This window comes from Cornus florida, unplaced genomic scaffold, assembly GCF_030987335.1.
Source record: "Cornus florida cultivar Cherokee Brave unplaced genomic scaffold, ASM3098733v1 CherokeeBrave_3.0.0_Hap2_Chr09, whole genome shotgun sequence".
NCBI lineage: Eukaryota > Viridiplantae > Streptophyta > Magnoliopsida > Cornales > Cornaceae > Cornus > Cornus florida.
In genome coordinates, this window is record NW_026775579.1 from 39,828,085 (window position 1) to 39,847,633 (window position 19,549).

Genomic DNA, 19,549 nt, shown 5'->3' on the forward strand with positions numbered 1-19,549 from the left:
AGGCCGGAGGCCAATGACATTTATATGGCATCTTATGAAATTCTTAACTTCATGAAATATTATGAAAATATTGAAAAATCATAAGTCATTGCTTCACCATGTTTACATCGGGTGTGGGAATTCCGTATTTATTCTTTCATAGGGTCTCATTAATCATGTATGAAGTGTGACCTAGGGCCAAATGGTAATATGACTCCATTTCATATTTTTGGATTTCAAATTTTCCATTTCAAGTCTTTTTTCCTCATTTTTAGCTATCGGGGGGGTCAAATTTTGAGTCGGGGCTTCTCGGGAGCCGCGGATCATTCCCGCGAGCTTAGAATCATTTATTACACTTGCGTGCACATTTGTTTCAACCTAGAAATGCATTTAGGATCAAATGCATACTTGGTGCAAAGTTGCATTTTTGAGTTTTTAAGCCTCTACTGATCTAGGGGCATTTTGGCCATTTCATAGTGTATTTTTTTCATTTTCTCCTGCTCTTTCGGGTAGAAAATTTGATTTTGTGAGGGGTTTCTTTTTTGTGTTTTTCCAAAAAAATTCGTTTGATAGCCCGTCTCTGCTCTCAGATCAGGATAGTTATTGTAGCAGCTTTTGGTCCTCTTGACCTCTTCTGATTTAGGGGCATTTTAGGTTTTTCACAGTGAGTTTTTTTTATTTCCTTTCATGTGGTCGGGTAGAAAACTCAATTTTAGGGGGGGTTTCTTCTTTGTATTATTCTAGAAAAATTCGTTTCGGACCTCGTTTCGGCTCTCAGTTCTGGCTGAATTTGTTTTTTTCCTAACATGTCATGGTGCATGTCATGGTGCTCGTGGGGTGCTCGTCTTGACGTTGATTTTTGTTTTCGCTCGTTCTTCTTTGTCTGGACTCCAAATTGAGTGAACTTTTTTTTTAAACTTGACTAATTTTTCACTGTCTTTCCAACAGTGTGCTCGGTTGTACCCGGATCTTCCTGGATAATTACAAATTTACCCTTTTAGCCTTAAGTGCTCGTTTTTCTTTGTCTTCCCGTTTCTCTTTCGTTCGAACTCCGAATCATGCGATTCATGAGTCCATGTTGATTAGTTTTTCATTGTATTTTCAGCGGTGTGCTCAGTGGCGCCAGAATCTATACTTTCAAAAATGACTATTTTGCCCTTGGGGGCTTAATTGTTATTTTTCCGATCTTTTGCTTTCGTGTCAGTTCTCATTGAGTTCCACAACCTTATGAAAGGTCTTCAAAGTGTCTTAGAGGTGTGTTGTGCCTTGGGAGACCATTGTCTTATTATTTGCTTCCACATTTCGAATCCATTAATGGGTCAGTACTAGACGTACTAGGTTTGAAAATTCAGGGCCGTCACAAATGCGACGGAGTGGCTATGGCCAATTATTATTTATTTTGAAGTAGGGCTAATTTACTAACATTCAAAGTCGCCACTTAGCATAGGGTTATGGTGTGCTAGGTCACCTATGGCGTCTAAGGAAAAATAGATGGACATATGAGAGGTCTAAGTTGGGCCCTAACATATTTGACATCCACTTAGTCTATGAAAACCAGATTAATGGGCTTGGGGGCTTGGTTGTGCATGGGGAAGGTATTAGGCACCCCATGACACCCGTAAAAAAATGGTTACCTTACTTTTTATGTTGAATTCTACTTTCTATGTTGAATTCTAAATATACTTATATATATATATATATATATATATATATATAAATATAGCATCTAAAGATGCCTAAATATGGCTTTTGAAGCTTAACCTTATCTACAAGAGAAAAAATCAATGCTTTCATAAGCACGTGTTATTTTTTTAAAAGAAAAACTTTGACATATATATATATATATATATATATATATATATATATATATATATATATATATATATAGTTAAACATATAGGTTTTAGAAAATTTGAACTTAAGAGTTCTTAAAGAGACTTGAAAATATATATATAGGGTTTGCTTTTTTAAGAGTAAGCTTTGAAAAGATTTTTTATTTTTTATTTTTTTTTATTTTTGGCGAAGAAAATGATATTTAGATTTAATTTTAATAAAATGATTAAGAATCAGTGAGAGCTATTTTAAGGACTCAAGTTAAATCTCTAATCACATAGTGTATCTATTTAGTGAGTGCTTTGTTAAGCCATAATTGATGTATATTACATATATTTGATCATATAAGCTTTAAAATAAAAGAAGTGAACTCCATTGGTATTTGTTTCGGAAGTCTGATTGTAATAAAACAAATACTTTAAATGAAACTACAAAATGGGATGTCCTTTTACTGAAAGAAAAGGAAGCATGGGTTAACAATTGTATAAAGATGTACTTATTACATTATTGTCAATGGGATCCGCAACAAAGTTAATTAGCTGGCAGAAAAATGTAATCAATAATATATATATATATGTATACATATATACATATGTAAAAACAAAAGCATAGCCCAGGCTGTGAATCTATAACCATGTCTCAAAGGAGTAAATAAGGTTTGTGCCTTTGAGAGTATCACCGAGTTCTAATGGCCCTGTGACAGTCTTCATGCTTTGGAATTATGGCTTACATGACTACTATGGTGTCATGAAACAATTATATCTGTAGAATTTTTAAAAAAATCAAATACTTGAAGAAAAAATGATGAATAAAACAACTATAGCTATCATGACAACTAAGGTGTCATGTAGCTATTGTAGAGATTCTATATAAAAGAAAGACCAATATGACGACGAAGGTGTTAGTCGGCCACAATATTCACGAAGTAAACAAATATGCACATAACTGAAAGTAATATATGTAATGGAATTACTAGTTTTTTTTTTAGAAAAAATAAAGATCTAAATAAACAAAGCAATCTGGAATTTTTTGGTACTTGACTTTGCTTTTACCTTTTGATTTCTTCGGATTACCAACAAAAAGCTCCGAGCTAAAGGTTGGTGGAATTAAGAGGAAGAATTTTTCAATGTGTGTTTGTGGAATAAAAAGCTGACCCTTTTCCCTCTCCTTGAGGTTGTATTTATAGGCCTTTAGATTTTTGCAAATTGATGACAAGAAAAAAAAAACTGAGATTATTTAGGAGATTTGAAAAAATATGATCTTATTTATTAAGGAGATTTGACAAACTTAGATTTGATCGCATAACCCTATTTAACCTTATAAGTTAGATAGAGGGGGTATGTATGCTGACCGCCCATTGGACACTGGCGTATGTCAGAGGCAATGGTAGCGCAGCGGAACCTCCCTCGCTCAAATCACCAACCTAAGATGTACCCACTTTCACTTCCTCGGGGAAAAAGTAAGTGGCCGGAGGTTTGAAGATATATATATATATATAGCAGGTATTCATTTACATGAGTAGAGGTGGGTGTTCAATTATCATACATCTGGGTGAGTAGACGTACAATCTAGCCACATGTGTGTATTTGGTAGTCAGGGACTATGCAATTCACACCATTTATTTGGAGTGGAGCCAGGGGCTCATGTGAGGTAAGTGGGATTTTAGTATAAGACAAGGGTTCTTGTGTTAGAATTTTTGGGACGTAACAGTTTAGTATCAGAGCCTTATTAGGTTGCATTAGCCAACCATAAACCTCATGCACCATAGTAGCAACTACCATATTTAGTCTCAGTTAAGAAAACCTACCCAATCAAGTCTAAGGGTTATTCACAACCCTAAGACATTTTTCTATCCATTCATATATTGCAGGTACCCCACAAATTAAAAGGATGGGTGTTCAATAAGTAAGAAGATTTCAAGAAGAGAAATTGTCTAAAAAAACATAGTTGTATAGGACAGTTTATTTCCCTGTGTTGCCCAAGTATAGACTCTAGAGGGGGGAGGGGGGGGGGGGGGGGTGAATAGAGTCTAAGCAAACTAAGGTCAACTTTCCAATATTGATTTATCAATTAAAGTTAAACTTAACTTCTTTGGCAAATATTGAATGATGTAAACTGAATTTAAGCATTAAATGTCAATACTTATGAAGAGGCATATCAAAACATACATGAAGAAATAAATATGAGAGATAAAGATAGAAGTTGCAAATATGTACTCAGCGATTTTAGCAAGGTTCGGAAAATCCTACTCCTCGGCTCAAGACCCCTCTTGAGACTTCCCAATTCATTGAGGCTTCTCCTTGTGGGTGGAGAGCAAACCTTTTACAAGAAGCACCTTCTAGCTTCTAAGTGCTAAGAGATACACCTTCTCTTAGTCTTCCTTGAGCCACACTAGCTTTTACAAGTTTTTAAAATATATAGATGAAGTACAAGATGATCTCTCTTTCAGATCTGAAGTACAAGATATAGCTCACTCTAGAGTATATATAAATAACTTGAAGCTCAACTCTCTTTTATGATATATGATATGTATAAAATGATGATAAAAAGCTTTTATTGCTAGTTGATCTTTCTCAATAAATTCTCTTTTCTTTTCTGAAGTTATTCAGTCATTATATACACTTTCAGATGATGTCTGATACTCTTCTAGCTGTTGGACACACACCCCAAGACAGAAATGCACGTTACAATTTTGAAATGCGCAGCTTCGGTCGACCGAAGTGAAACTCCCTTAAGTTTTGGTCGTCCGAAATGGTTTTTTGTTTGGACAACCTTCTCAGTACTTTAGCTTCGGTAGACCGAAGAGGAACCCATGTTTATTTCGGTCGACCGAAATAGTTTCAGGATTGAAATTCACCCTCTCGGTATATCTATTTCGGTAGACCGAAGTGAACTCTTAGTTATTTCGGTCGACCGAAATAACTATTAATTGGATCTGTATATTCATTTCGGTAGACCGAAATGAAATGATTATTTATTTCGGTAGACCGAAATAACTTGAAGCTTTGATCCTAACTCTTGGTTTATTTCGATAGACTGATATACAAGTGCTTCTCATTTCGGTAGACCGAAATGGATTCTCATTTTCTGATAAGGATATACTTAGGTCCTTTGTTCCTTAGTCATGGTGATTGAGATGAAATGCATAATGTTGGAGAGTTTGAAATTTAAGATATTCATATACACTTTAACAAGGCTTCCTAAGAAACTCACCAACCTAGCTAACCCCATTTTGATAACTTGTGATGACTTGACTTTAATTTTTGATTGCTTGGTCCTTTGCTCATGTCTTGGTGTTGCTTCTTCAGATTTGTCCTTGTATTGTAGTGCTTGTTTTGATGAATGTTTTGCTGTGTAATTTCACTCAAGAAGACATTAGTAATCATAGAACATCATTAATGAATTATGATCATCAAAAACCTTTGATTCAAGGTCAAAAATCTCCCCCTTTTTGATGATGACAATTCATTGATGTGTTCGTTAAGTGAGAAAAGGCATGTGAGTGATTCTCCCCCTATCAATGTGCATAGTTTTGATGAATAAGAGATTTACAAAAATTCCCCTTTCTTTGTGCAATCATTTAACCATCATTAGAAGTGAAAGCATAACATATTTAAGGCATACAACAAATCATGAAGGAATTGAAGGCATGAAAACATATAGATTTTAATTGCCAAAAACATGTATTTCATTGATTCATAAATTCTAAGGTCAAGATACATCATCTATTCTCCAATGACCACTACAACCAATGTTTCAATTACAACTAGAATCAGCATTACCATTACCATCCACAACCTACATGAGCAGCTCTATCAGTTTTTCAATAGTCACAAAAGTCACACCAACATCAACTGCTAGTAACAACATCAACAACATCAACCACCAAGAATATCAACTACCAACAACACATCAAATTCTCCCCTTTGGCATTCATAAAAAAGATAAGGGGGGGGGGGGAATGAGGTCATAAAAAATGAGGAAGTCCCGTGGCACGAAGATCGGCAAGGTCTTTCTTCACGAGATCGACTTCATTTGCTACTTCCTCGAGTTGAAGGCGCAGGTCGAGAATGTGTTCCTTGTTCTCTTTGCCAAGGGCAATTTGTTCTTTAGAGAGAGCAAGATTCTCAAGTAGAAGCTCACGGATGGACCGTTCGTCGAAGGGAGGGATATGCATGGATTCTTGTTCTTCCTCTTCTTCCTCTTCTTCTTTTTTAACCTCAGCTTATTCTACTTCCCTTTCTTCATTTCTATCTCCTGCAACCTCTTCTACTTGAGGTTCAGCCATATCAATATCATGGCCCTTATACACTGGATCTCCATGTTTGGGATCATACCAAATATTGTGTGCAGATTTTTTGAGACCCATTCAACTTAGCAATTCTCGGTCGATTCTGTAGAGGTTAGTAAGCTCCTTTTTGTCCTCACCTTCTATTCGCACTTTTAATGCTCGGAAGATTAGGGTAAGCGACATTGCATAGAAGAGGTGAGTTTTTTTCTTTCTTGGCGCAATCGATCATATGATGAAAGATGAGAAAAGCGAGATCGAATTTCTTGCCATTCAGAACACACCAGATAAGAAATGCCTCCATAAATGAGACATCGGAGCGACCACCAGATTTAGGAAGGATGTAATGGATGATGACATGATAAATGAGATGGGCTTGTACCGTCAATTGACTTGCATAGATTTTGTCAATATTGTAGGTAGGAAATTGGCTCATTTGTTGAACGGCTTGGTAAGGGTTAAACCCTTCCCCGTCATACTAATCATAGGTAGTGTAGTAGGTGATATCTCCATGAGGAAGGTTTAGAATGCGATAAATGGCTGACAGAGGGAGTGTGATTTTGGTACCTACAACGAATGAAAGGAAGGTGTTCTCTTCTACGACCCTCTGGAGATGAGTATAGAATAGCCTAACCAATTTGGGGTAGATAGGAACTTTGATAGACACGAATTCACTTAACACTATGGCTTTAAAAAGAGAAAAGGTATGTGTGATGAGTTCCTCAGTGTCATGTTCCTCAAAAAATTTTCCTTTTTCAACTATTTTGTGGAAAAACTTTGTTTCGTAGATTTCTTTGAACTCAGGCTCACGGAATAGACACATAGCTGGAGCAAGGTAAGGGTCGGAAGGAACAGGATTTGAGGGGTTAGACCGTCCAGCTTCAGTGTCATGTGTGAACTTAGATCTTTTCTCTTTATCAGATTTAAAAGAATTCTTTCTAGGTGCCATTAATTTCTGTTAATAGATTTGAGTGAATGTGAGGTGATAACAGAACTGAAAACACCTCAATCTATCTTACAGTGATACAACAAGATGATATTGACTGAAGGAAAACACTTTTAACTTAGAATGAAGCAAAGGAGTTTTAATAATCTCAGTAGATGAGTCCTTTAAATAGATGATAATCAGAGATGATAAAATTTAGGAGAGAATATAATGAAAAGATGAGAGAGTTCAAAGTATATCTTACCTTGAGAGATAGTGAGAAATTCGCATGAGAGGATGAAGGAGGAAAATCGCGGAAGTTTTGCACGATGAGAGGCACCTCAGGGAGTGAGAGAAATAGGGTTTTGAGGTTTAAAGGTAAGAATGAGATTCGTGGGTCTTTAATATTCAAAGATGGGCCATATGTGATGGGGCCCGAAGGTTCGGTCGACCGAAATGGTTTCATCAGTCGACCGAAATGGCTGGTGAGAGAAAACTTCATTCTTATTTCGGTCGACTGAAGCATGATTTTGGTTTACCGAAATGCTGATCCTGAGAGCAAAGTTTTAAGTGTTGATTCTGAGGATTAGCAGCTGTTATGAATTTCACTTTCTATAGCCATTCCGATTTCTCGACGAAGTGTACAAAATCTGTCTTCTTGAAGTGGCTTCGTGAGAATATCCGCTAATTGATTCTCGGTGTTAATGAACATCAATTCAATGTCACCTTTTGAAATATGATCACGTAGGAAATGATATCTAATTTCAATATACTTTGTTTTAGAGTGCTGAATGGGATTCTTTGATATGCAAATAGCGCTGGTATTATCACATTTGATTGGGATTTTGTCAAAAAATAATCCGAAGTCTTCCAGTTGTTGTTTGATGTAGAGAATTTGTGCACAACAACTGCCGGCAGTAACATATTCAGCTTCAGTGGTTAATAATGCAACTGAGTTTTGTTTCTTGCAAGACTAAGATATAAGAGATTGACCAATAAAGTGACATGCGCCGCTTGTACTTTTTCTGTCAACTTTACAACCAGCAAAATCAGCATCCGTAAATCCTACGAGTTCAAAGGATGTGTGCCTAGGATATCACAAACCTAGGTTGATAGTGCCATTCAAGTATTTAAAGATATGTTTGACAGCATTCAAGTGAGATTCCTTGGGGCAAGATTGAAACCTAGCACATAAGCATACACTAAACATAATGTCTGGCCTACTAGCCGTTAAATATAGAAGACTTTCGATCATTCCTCTATATTTCTTAATATCAACTTCCTTGCCTTTCTCATCCTTATCAAGTTTTAAGGTAGGACTCATGGGAGTTTTAGCATGTTTGGCGTCTTCCGAGCCAAATTTCTTTAGCAAATCTTTGGTATACTTTGATTGGGAAATGAAAATTCCATCAAGAGTTTGTTTGATTTGCAGCCTTAAGAAGAAGTTGAGTTCACCCATCATGCTCATTTCAAACTCGTTTTGCATTGAGGTGGCAAACTCTTTACTTAGAAGGTCATTTGTTGATCCAAAAACAATGTCGTCAACATAGATTTGAATGATCAACAAGTTTCCATTAATGATTTTGGTAAAAAGAGTATTATCAATTTTACCTCTACCGAACCCGTTTGAAAAAAGAAAACCACTAAGTCTTTCATACCAAGCTCTAGGAGCTTGTTTTAAACCATATAAAGCTTTAGTCAATTTATAAACATGGTTTAGATAATTATAGCTTTCAAAGCCCGGTGGTTGATCAACATAAACTTCTTTTTCTATAACACCATTTAAGAAGGCACTTTTTACATCCATTTGAAATAATTTGAAATTTTTGTGGGATGCAAAAGCAAGTAGCATTCGTATAGCTTTTAGTCTAGCAACGGGAGCAAAGGTTTCTTCATAGTGAATGCCTTCTTCTTGATTATAGCCTTTTGCAACAAGTCTAGCCTTGTTCCTAACAATGGTTCCCAATTCATCCTTTTTGTTCCTAAAAACCCATTTTGTGCCAATAATTTTTTTATTTTGAGGTCTAGGGACAAAATTCCAGACCTTGTTTCTTTTGAATTGAATGAGTTCTTCTTACATTGCTAAAAGCCAAGATTCATCATTTTCAGCCTCATGTATATTTTTGGGTTAGAATTGAGAAACAAATGCCACAAAATTGCATACATTTCTTAATTGTGACCTTGTGCTAACACCTTTGGATGGATCACCAATAACTTGGTCAATGGGATGATTATGAACTGACTTCCATGCATTTGGAGTAGCTCTATTTAGAGAAGTATCATTGCTTGAATTGGAACTTTGATAGATATCAATAGGTGACTTATTTATGTTGAGATCATTGATACTCCTCTCAAGCTCTATAGGGGACCTATTTGTATCAAGTTCATTGGTACATTTTTCAAGTTTAACTTCTTCATCATCATCCATCACATTTTTTTGTGGGAGAAGTTGAGGATTCATCAAACACAACATGTATCAATTCAACCACAACTAGGGTCCTCTTGTTGTAAACTCTATATGTTTTACTTCTAGAGGAATATCCAAAAAAAATGCCTTCATCGGATTTGGCATCAAACTTTCCTAGATTATACTTGTCATTGAGGACAAAGCATTTACACCCAAAAACTTTGAAATAGCCTATATTAGGTTTTCTTTTGTTCTATAACTCATAGGGTGTTTTGTTGAGAATCTTTCTAATAATAACTCTATTTATAACATAGCATGAAGTATTTACAGCTTCGTCCCATAAGGATCTAGGAGATTTGTGTTCATTTAGCATGGTTCTAGCCATTTCTTGAAGAGATCTATTTTTCATTTCAACCACACCGTTTTGTTGGGGAGTTCTAGGTGCCGAAAGATTATGATTGTAGCCATTTTCATCACAAAATCTTTCAACGTTGTAATGACCCGGTCTTTTTCCTCTTTTTCCATTTTTGGCGATTTTCTTTTTTCGTCTTTTTCCTATTTTGTCTTTTCCTTATTTCGTCTTTTAGTCGTTTTTCATTTTTCCATGCATAACCTCACTTGTTGTGCTCGGATTAGATTCCGATTTTGCATGCATTCATGATATTTGATTTCCATGACATTGGTATTTTTACTTTTCTTGAAAAGCATGCTAGATTAGTACTTTTCTTGTAACGGGCATGAATGCATACTTTAGTGTAATTATTTATAACTTTTGAGATTTTAGTGTAATTATGTAAACTAATTATTTTTCATTTTGGGGACCTTTTTGCAATTTATTTTGGAGGATATTTTGAAAAAGGACCATTTTGCAATTTTTGGAAAGTGTGACAAGTGTCACTCTCATGGAGCCATTTGTTGGCATTTAGGTGAAGAGACTTGGCACCATGACTTCTTGACATTTGGTGGGTGGAGATTCATCCATGTGTTGGCCGTAGATTAGTGCACATGTAACCATTGATTTTTGATAAGTGTGGGTCTAGGATTAAGTCTTAGAAGGGGCATTGGATTAGTGACAAGTGTAGGTTCACCATTTAGTCGTGTATTGTGTGTGTGAGAGAGGTAGTGCAAGAACACATAGTGAGTAGAGGATTTCTAGCCCTTCCACTCACCATTTTTACACTTTATCTTCTTCATTCCATTATCTCTCATGAACCCTAGCAAAGACTCCATTAGAGGAAAGCTTATTATAGAGCTTTGACTTCACATTTGGCACTCTTCCACTCACCCTAGACCTTTGACCTTGGGAGAGAAAAGATTCCTCTCACTCTCCTCTTCATTAACCCTAAGCTTGTTTTCCATTTAGTGCTTGGTTGCTTGGATTATAGAGATTCAATTCTCTATTGAGGTAGGGGTGGTAGTCTGTTTATATTTCAAGTGTTTTATAATCCTTTGGGGTTTAATATATATTGTGTACATGCTTCTAATATGATAGTCTTGCATATTATAGGAAATCCTTATGATTGACTTAGGGTTTATTTGATCTAAGCATGTATATTGTGTATGTGTCTTGTGTAGGATTATTGATGTTGTATATAACTCTTATTGATTTGAATTACTATACTATTGTGATGATAATTCTACATTCAAGTTGATTACTATTGGTGATTGTAATTATTTTAGAAGCTTAATACTATAAATGTTGTAATGTAGTATATAAAGCTTATTGTTGAGACATGGTTTAAATTGATGAGTTTGTGGTATTATATTGCACATTATATCATGTTAAGAACTTGTCATTTATTATACCATTCTAGATTTGGAACCCTAAGACATGGTTTGTGTGGTTTCAAAGATACTTGTGCGTGGAAGGTGGTTTACATGCCTTAAATTATGATATATAAGTTTTGAAACTGATATATTTTGGATTCTCTTGGGACATTGTGTTACAAGTGACATGGCTAAAGTTTGGCTTTAATGCGGGAGGTATGAGTTCTCCCCAATTGAGATAGTGTGCACTAGGGTGGTCTTCCCAACGGGTTAATGCCTGGAATAACCATATTGATCTTGGTTTAGTCCAAGACGAGATGTCCAAGTTTTCCATTATTTGATTTGGCATTAAATTTCAAGTTGACAACCAATGTTTAATTGTAACTTGTAATTTTTGGTTGATTGCTAATTGATGTTGTTAAATACATTGACATTGTTATGTGTTGTTTAAGAATCATTTAAGTTAGCTTAAGTGATCCCTTAGCACACCTTGAACATAGATGTTAAGTAGAATGCTCCCTTGTATTCGTCCATATTGATCTCGCAATGATGTTGAAACTTTAGGGTATAAGCATATGCTTCTGCTACGAGTAACTTGATTACTTACCCTAGTGGTTTGGGTTGTTTTTCAGGTAAAGAGACCATGTTCATGGATGCTCATCATCATTAGAAGCTTTTGAGCTAGTTGAAGCATTTTTGCATATTAGCATACACTTGTTTAGCATGTTTTATCTTTTGGATGTAATACTTTTGTATACCATGGATGTATGGTAATTTAGAAGCTAAGATGGCTTCCTTCATGTAATGTGTATCTAAGTACTCTTTTTGATGCTTGTTTTGTATGTATAGCATGAGGCCAAGAGCCATTAACATGAAAGATTACAAGCATGTTCTCTTTAAAACTCAAGTATTGCCATTGTAGTTTATTTGTGAGAAATGGAGGCTTTATTTGCTAAACTTGTTAATGGAATGTAAAGAGGATTTAGGCCATGTTGGTACATTTATTTTATCATATTGCATGCACTTGCATACTCACTTTGGCAAACAATACCTTCCTTGATGAAACAAAAACCTAAAGTTGCATATTTTTGAGTTTTTACCCTATTCTGTTACAGGGGCATTTCGGGTATTTCACAGTGAGTTTTTTTTCATTTTTCCTCATGATTCACGGAGAAAACTTGATTTTAAGGGGGGTTTATTTTTTGTATTTTTCCAGAAAACATCATCTTGGCCCTCAAAAATCCATATTTTTCCAGAAAATCCTTGCTGCCAGGTTTTGCAAATTTTTAGTACAAATGTAGTTGGTACTATTCATCGACTTTTTTTTGAAAATCGTCACGACCGATCCAAACTTCTGGAGGTCTTGTGGGTGTATTTTAAGATTGCATTTTCAATTTAGGCAATTTAAAAACCTCCCGAAGCCCTTTTTCCAAAACTTGGGCAGTTGCTCGGATTCGTTTTTCTCCTCTTGACCTGATTTTCTTGGGGGCATTCTGGGCATTTTATAATGCATTTTTTTTTTCTGTCCATGATTAGGGTAGGAAACTTTATTTTAGGGGGGTTTCTTCTTTGAATTTTTCCAACTCCGTTTAGATGCCCGTTTTTACTCTCAGTTGCAGCAGTGGTGGGTTGTCCTCGTCGGGCCGCCACGACATCATTTTTGTTTTTGACCTTTTTCCCCTGTCCGGACTCCAAATTGAGTAAACATTTTTTGAACTTGGCTAATTTGTTATTTTCTTTCCAGTGGTTTGCTTGATAGCACCTGAATCCACTTTTTACAAAATGACCATTTTGCCCCTAGGTTCTTTTTGTCCGTTTTTGAAACGACACTTCTGCATTTGTTTCCTTTGGGTTCCGTGACCTCATTGAGGGTCACATTTGTGTCTTAGAGACACATTGTATCTCTAGAGACCGTTGTTTCACCTTTTGCTTCCACATTTCGGATCCATTATCGGGTCATCTTTTGGTCATCACTGACGCACCGGGTTTACAAAAACTTGGGCCGTCACAAGTGGTATCAGAGCTCCTAGGTTTGAACACCTTAGGAGGACGGGTTTTGGGTGCATATCATGCTTTTGCTGATCTACTTTGACATATTCACATGCTTTTGATAACATGTTTTGTCTTTATAACATGTTTAAGTGTTTATTGATTGCACGTTTGGTAGTATGACATGCCTTTGTGCTTATATACCTATATGGTTAAGAGCATTTTCGTTTGACATGTATGCTTATTTGCTTTAAGTGCTTAACTATTTTAAGAGCTTTCTTTGATTGCTTTACTATGACAGTATGTTGCATATCTTATTTTGCTTCGTGTCTTGTGCATTCATAGTGTGAGTTGCACTTGGTCATAATAACTTGTGTTATTGTTGACCTCCTTTCTTTTACACGTTTAGCACCATGGTTGTCACGCATGGAGAGTCTTCATGTCAGGGCACTGAGGAGCAGGTGGCTGACACCGAGTTCACACGAGGTCGAGGAAGGCCCAGGATTCCAGTTCGTGGCGGGGATGCTAATCCACCACGGGCACCGACTTATGAGGAGCGAGTGGCTCAGGGAATCAATCAGGGGATCGCTAAATCTCTACAGGAGTTGATACGTAGGCAGGTGGCAGGAGTATGATTCCAGCACCGGCACCGGCACCGGCACCGACACCGATAGTCAATGAGGAAGTGGAGTACTTCATGCGACTACAGAGGGTCAAGATTGATCCATTTGCGGGGAGTTCAGATCTGCTAGTCTCAGAAGCTTGGTTGGACCTTATGGTTCGCAAGTTAGACAGTATGGCGGTACCCACGGACAGGTTGAGGATTTCCTTAACTGCTTCTTTGTTCATGGGGGATGCAGATATTTGGTGGAGGTCTATGACCAAAGTCCATAACGTTGAGTTGATGACTTGGAATGAGTTTAGAGATTTGTTCTTCGAGTGCTTCTTTCCTAGGGCTATGAGGCGGGAGATGAGGGCACAGTTCGCAGGTCTTTATCAGGGCACTATGAGTGTCATTGAGTATGAGACACGATTTACTTCTCTCTCACGTTATGCCGAGGATATGGTAACGACAGACGAGGCCAGGGCAATGAAGTTTCAGGATGGGTTACATCTTGACATTAGGCCACGGCTCTCAATTCTTGATTTGAGGACTTATAGAGAAGTGGTTCAGAGGGCTATGCTAGCTGAAGCATAGGAACGGGATTAGTTACGGATCAGGGGTTCACACAAGCAGCCTCGTGGAGATAATCCATCATCTTCCGGGAGTCAGTGGAAGAAGGCTAGGGCAGGGAACAATACTCACTCATAGGGGGCATCACAGCAGAATCATTCTGCACCCACAGTTCCTGTATCTTCAGGATTAGCCCAGGGAGTGGTTTGTTACTATTGTCAGCAGCCAGGGCACATCAAGCCTCGTTGCCCATAGCTTCATCCATAGGCCAGACAGACTTCAGTTTCTACGAAGACAGGGCAGGGAGCTTGCTTTTATTGCAGGAAACCAGGTCATATCAAGAAGGATTGTCCAAGATTGTTGAATAAGCCACGTAGTGGCACAGATTCACAGATGGTACCGGTACAGTCTGCAGGTCTGGTTTCAGTGTTCCTCAGGCACCACAATCAGTGGCGCCGGTTGGCACTTATCCAGCCAGGGGTTCTACACCTACTATTTCTATAGATCAGTCAAGCTATCATGGCAGGTCACAGCAGGGCTCAGGGACTCAGGGACGAGCCTACGCTCTTCCATAGGCGGAAGCTTCCATAGGCACCGCTTCAGTTCGAGGTATCTTTCTGGTTTTCAGTTCTTGGGCACGAGTTCTTGTTGACACGGGTGCATCACACTCTTTCATTTTTTGCATCATTTGCACATTCATTGGGTCTGGAGGTCACACTTTGGGACAGTTTTCTCTGTGTTGACACACTAGTAGGGGGTCCAGTGTATTTGGATCGTGTTTGTCGGGGTTGTGCTATTGAGATAGCTGGATGGACTTTGGAGTTCAATTTCGTTATTCTCGACATGACGGGTTTTGATGTCATTCTTGGGATGGATTGGTTGTCATTCTTTCGGGCTACGATTGATTGCTTCCGCGGGAGGGTGACCATTTGTTCTCCCAAGGGAGATTGTTTCCATTTTGTGGGAGATCGGAGTGATTCGCACCCGGCTATGGTTTTCAACATTGGTGACTAGAGTTGCTACAGATCCTACCTGGCTAGTTTGTTAGTTGATGAGGATAGCTGTTTAGGCCGTGTTTTTCTGGCAGTTGTTGAGGATTTTGTTGATGTCTTTCCAGAGGAGCTAACGGAGTTACCTCCTTTAAGGGAAGTTGTTTTTGCCATCGATGTCATTCCCGGCACGGCACCCATCTCTATGGCATCGTACTGTATGGCACTGGCAGAGCTTGATGAGTTGAAAGGTCAGCTGGATGATTTGAAAGCTAAGGGCTTTATTCGTCCTAGTGCTTCACCATGGGGAGCACCAGTTCTTTTTGCGAAGAAGAAGGATGGGTCTTTGAGACTTTGCATCGATTATCGCATGCTGAATCAAGCTACGATCAAGAACAGGTATCCTTTGCCTAGGATTGATGACTTGTTTGATCAGTTGAAGGGAGCGACATGTTTTTCGAAGATTGATTTGAGATTAGGTTATTATCAGTTGAGGGTTAAGGATGAGGATATATCCAAGACCATTTTTCGTACACAGTATGGCCATTATGAGTTTCTGGTGATGCCATTTGGTTTAACCAATGCTCCAGCAGCTTTTATGGATTTGATGAACCGTGTATTCAGTGACTATCTTGACAAATTTGTGGTGGTGTTCGTTGATGACATTTTCGTATACTCAGCTTCGAGAGAGGAGCATGAGTATCACCTGAGAGCAGTTTTACAGATCTTTAGGGATAACCAATTGTATGCCAAGTTCGAGAAATATGAATTTTGGCTACCAGAGGTGAAGTTTCTTGGACACGTTGTGTCAGGGGGTGGTATTGTAGTGGATCTGTCGAAGATTGAGCCTGTGGTGGATTGGGAGCATTCGAAGACAGTGCTTAAAGTTCGGAGTTTTCTTGAACTAGCAGGCTATTACAGGAGATTTGTTCGGGATTTCTCTCATGTAGCGGCACCTATGACTCGACTTACTCGCAAAGGGGTCAAGTTCATATGGAATGAGGCTTGTGATTTTGCTTTTCAGGAGTTGAAGTTCAGGTTGACATCAGCTCCAGTTTTGATCATACCTGAACGTGGTTTGTGTTATGTGGTCTATTGTGATGCTTCGCGAGAAGGTTTGGGTTGTGTCTTGATGCAGACAGAATGGGTAGTTGCTTATGGGTCTCGACAGTTGAAGACTCATGAGTTAAACTATCCGACACATGATTTGGAGTTGGCAGCGGTTATCTTTGCCCTGAAGGGGTGGAGACATTATTTGTACGGGGAGAAGTTCAAAGTTTTCTCCTATCATAAGAGTCTTAAATATCTCATCTCTCAGAAGGATTTAAATTTAAGACAACGCAGATGGGTTGAGTTCATGGAGGACTATGACTTTGTGTTGCAGTATCATCCGGGGAAGGCCAACGTGGTGGCTGATGCATTGAGTAGGAAGTCACGGGGTACTTTTGCTAACATTTCCATTCACAGATGGAAGATGCTAGAAGAGCTTGTAGATCTTGGTTTGCAGTTGTATGAGGATGTTTCACCGGTTATTTTGTTTAGCCTTGTGGCTCAACTGGCTCTTGTTAGTAGAGTTATTAAGGCACAATAGGAGGATGGGGAGATGAAGTCCATCCACGATCAGATTTCAGGCAGTAGGAATGTAGAGGGTTGGACCTTACATTCAAACAGTGGTCTTAGGTACAGAGGGAGGATGTTTATCCCTTTGTCTTGTCGTGACGATGTTCTTCAGGATTTTCACCATATTCGACTCGCAGTTCATTCAGGTGGTACGAAGATGTATCACAATTTGTGGAGACAGTTTTGTTGGAAGGGTATGAAACGGGATGTTTCTCAGTTCGTGGCTAAATGACTTACTTGTCAGCAAGTGAAGGTAAAGCATCAGAGACCGGCAGGTTTGTTGCAACCACTACCAGTGGCCAAGTGGAAGTGGGAGCACATCACTATGGATTTCGTGACGGGACTTCCGAGATCCAAGGTAGGGAATGATGCCATTTAGGTCATTATTAATAGATTGACTAAGACGGCTCACTTTTTGCCTATGGTAGTGACAGATGGCGCAGAGAGGCTTAGTGGACTGTATGTGGGGCAGATTGTCAGGCTTCACGGGGTTCCGGTATCCATTGTTTCGGATAGGGATCCCAGGTTTACATCTCACTTTTGGCAGAGTTTTCAGGAGGCTTTTGACACGGGGCTTCATTTCAGCATGGCATTCCATCCTCAGACCGATGGTCAGTCAGAGCGTACCATTCAGATATTGGAGGATATGCTATGGGCTTGCATTTTGGATTTTGGGGGTAGTTGGGAAGACTACTTACCCTTGGTTGAGTTTGCCTACAACAATAATTACCAGACCAGTATTGGCATGGCATCTTTTAAGGCATTGTATGGTAGACCTTGCAGATCTCCAATTCGTTGGACTGAGGTAGGTGATACAGTCGCCCTAGGTCCTAATATTGTCTTTGAGACTACAGAGAAGATTAAGTTGATTCAGCAGCGGTTGGCTACAGCTCAGAGCAGACAAAAGAGTTATGCTGATAAGAGGAGGAGATCCTTGTCTTTTGAGGTAGGGGACCTTGTCTTTCTCAAGATTTCTCCACGGAAGGGACTTCTGAGATTTAGATAGACAGGCAAGTTGTCTCCTAGGTTCATTGGGCCATTTCAGATTTTGGAGCGCGTCGGTGAAGTTGTTTATTGTTTGGCATTACCGCCAAACTTGGATAGGGTTCATGACGTTTTTTATGTATCTATGTTAAGGAAGTATGAGCCGGATCCATCGCATGTTTTACGGTGGACAGATGTTGTTGTTGATGAGGACGTGACCTACGAGAAGGGTCCGGTCCAGATTCTTGATTCACGGGAGCAGGTTTTGTGAACCAAGACCATTCCATTGGTTAAGGTCATGTGGAGACATCACGGCGTTGAAGTGGTTACCTGGGAGCTCGAACAGGAGGTTCGCTCTCGGTATCCCCATTTGTTCTCCCATTCAGGTACGACTCGATTTCGGGGACGAAATCCTTTTAAGGAGGGTAGGTTGTAATGACCCAATCTTTTTCCTCCTTTTCCATTTTCTGCGATTTTCTTTTTTCGTCTTTTTCTTATTTTGTCTTTTCCTTATTTCGTCTTTTAGTCATTTTTCATTTTCCTTTGCATAACCTCACTTGTTGTGCTCAGATTTGATTCCGATTTTGCATGCATTCATGATATTTGATTTCCATGACATTGGTATTTTTACTTTTCTTGAAAAGCATGCTATATTAGTACTTTTCTTGTAAAGGGCATGAATGCATACTTTAGTGTAATTATTTATAACTTTTGGAGTTTTAGTGTAATTATGTAAAATAATTATTTTTCGTTTTGGGGACCTTTTTGCAATTTATTTTGGAGGATATTTTAAAAAAGGACCATTTTGCAATTTTTGGAAAGTGTGACAAGTGTCACACTCTCATGGAGCTATTTGTTGGCATTTAGGTGAAGAGACTTGGCATCATGACTTCTTGACATTTGGTGGGTGGAGATTCATCCATGTGTTGGCCTTAGATTGGTGCACATGTAACCATTGATTGTTGACAAGTGTGGGTCTAGGATTAAGTCTTGGAAGGGGCATTGGATTAGTGACAAGTGTAGGTTCACCATTTAGTCTCGCTTTGTGTGTATGAGAGAGGTAGTGCAAGAACACATAGTGAGTGGAGGATTTCTATCCCTTCCACTCACCATTTTTACACTTTACCTTCTTCATTCCATTATCTCTCATGAACCTTAGCAAAGACTCCATTAGAGGAAAGCTTAGTATAGAGCTTTGACTTCACATTTGGCACTCTTCCACTCACCCTAGACCTTTGACCTTAGGAGAGAAAAGATTCCTCTCACTCTCCTCTTCATTAACCCTAAGCTTGTTTTCCATTTAGTGCTTGGTTGCTTAGATTATAGAGATTCAATTCTCTATTGAGGTAGGGGTGGTAGTATGTTTATATTTTAAGTGTTTTATAATCCTTTGGGGTTTAATATATATTGTGTACATGCTTCTAATATGATAGTCTTGCATATTATAGGAAATCCTTATGATTGACTTAGGGTTTATTTGATTTAAGCATGTATATTGTGTATGTATTTCGTGTAGGATTATTGATATTGTATATAACTTCTATTGATTTGAATTACTATACTATTGTGATGATAATTCTACATTCAAGTTGAT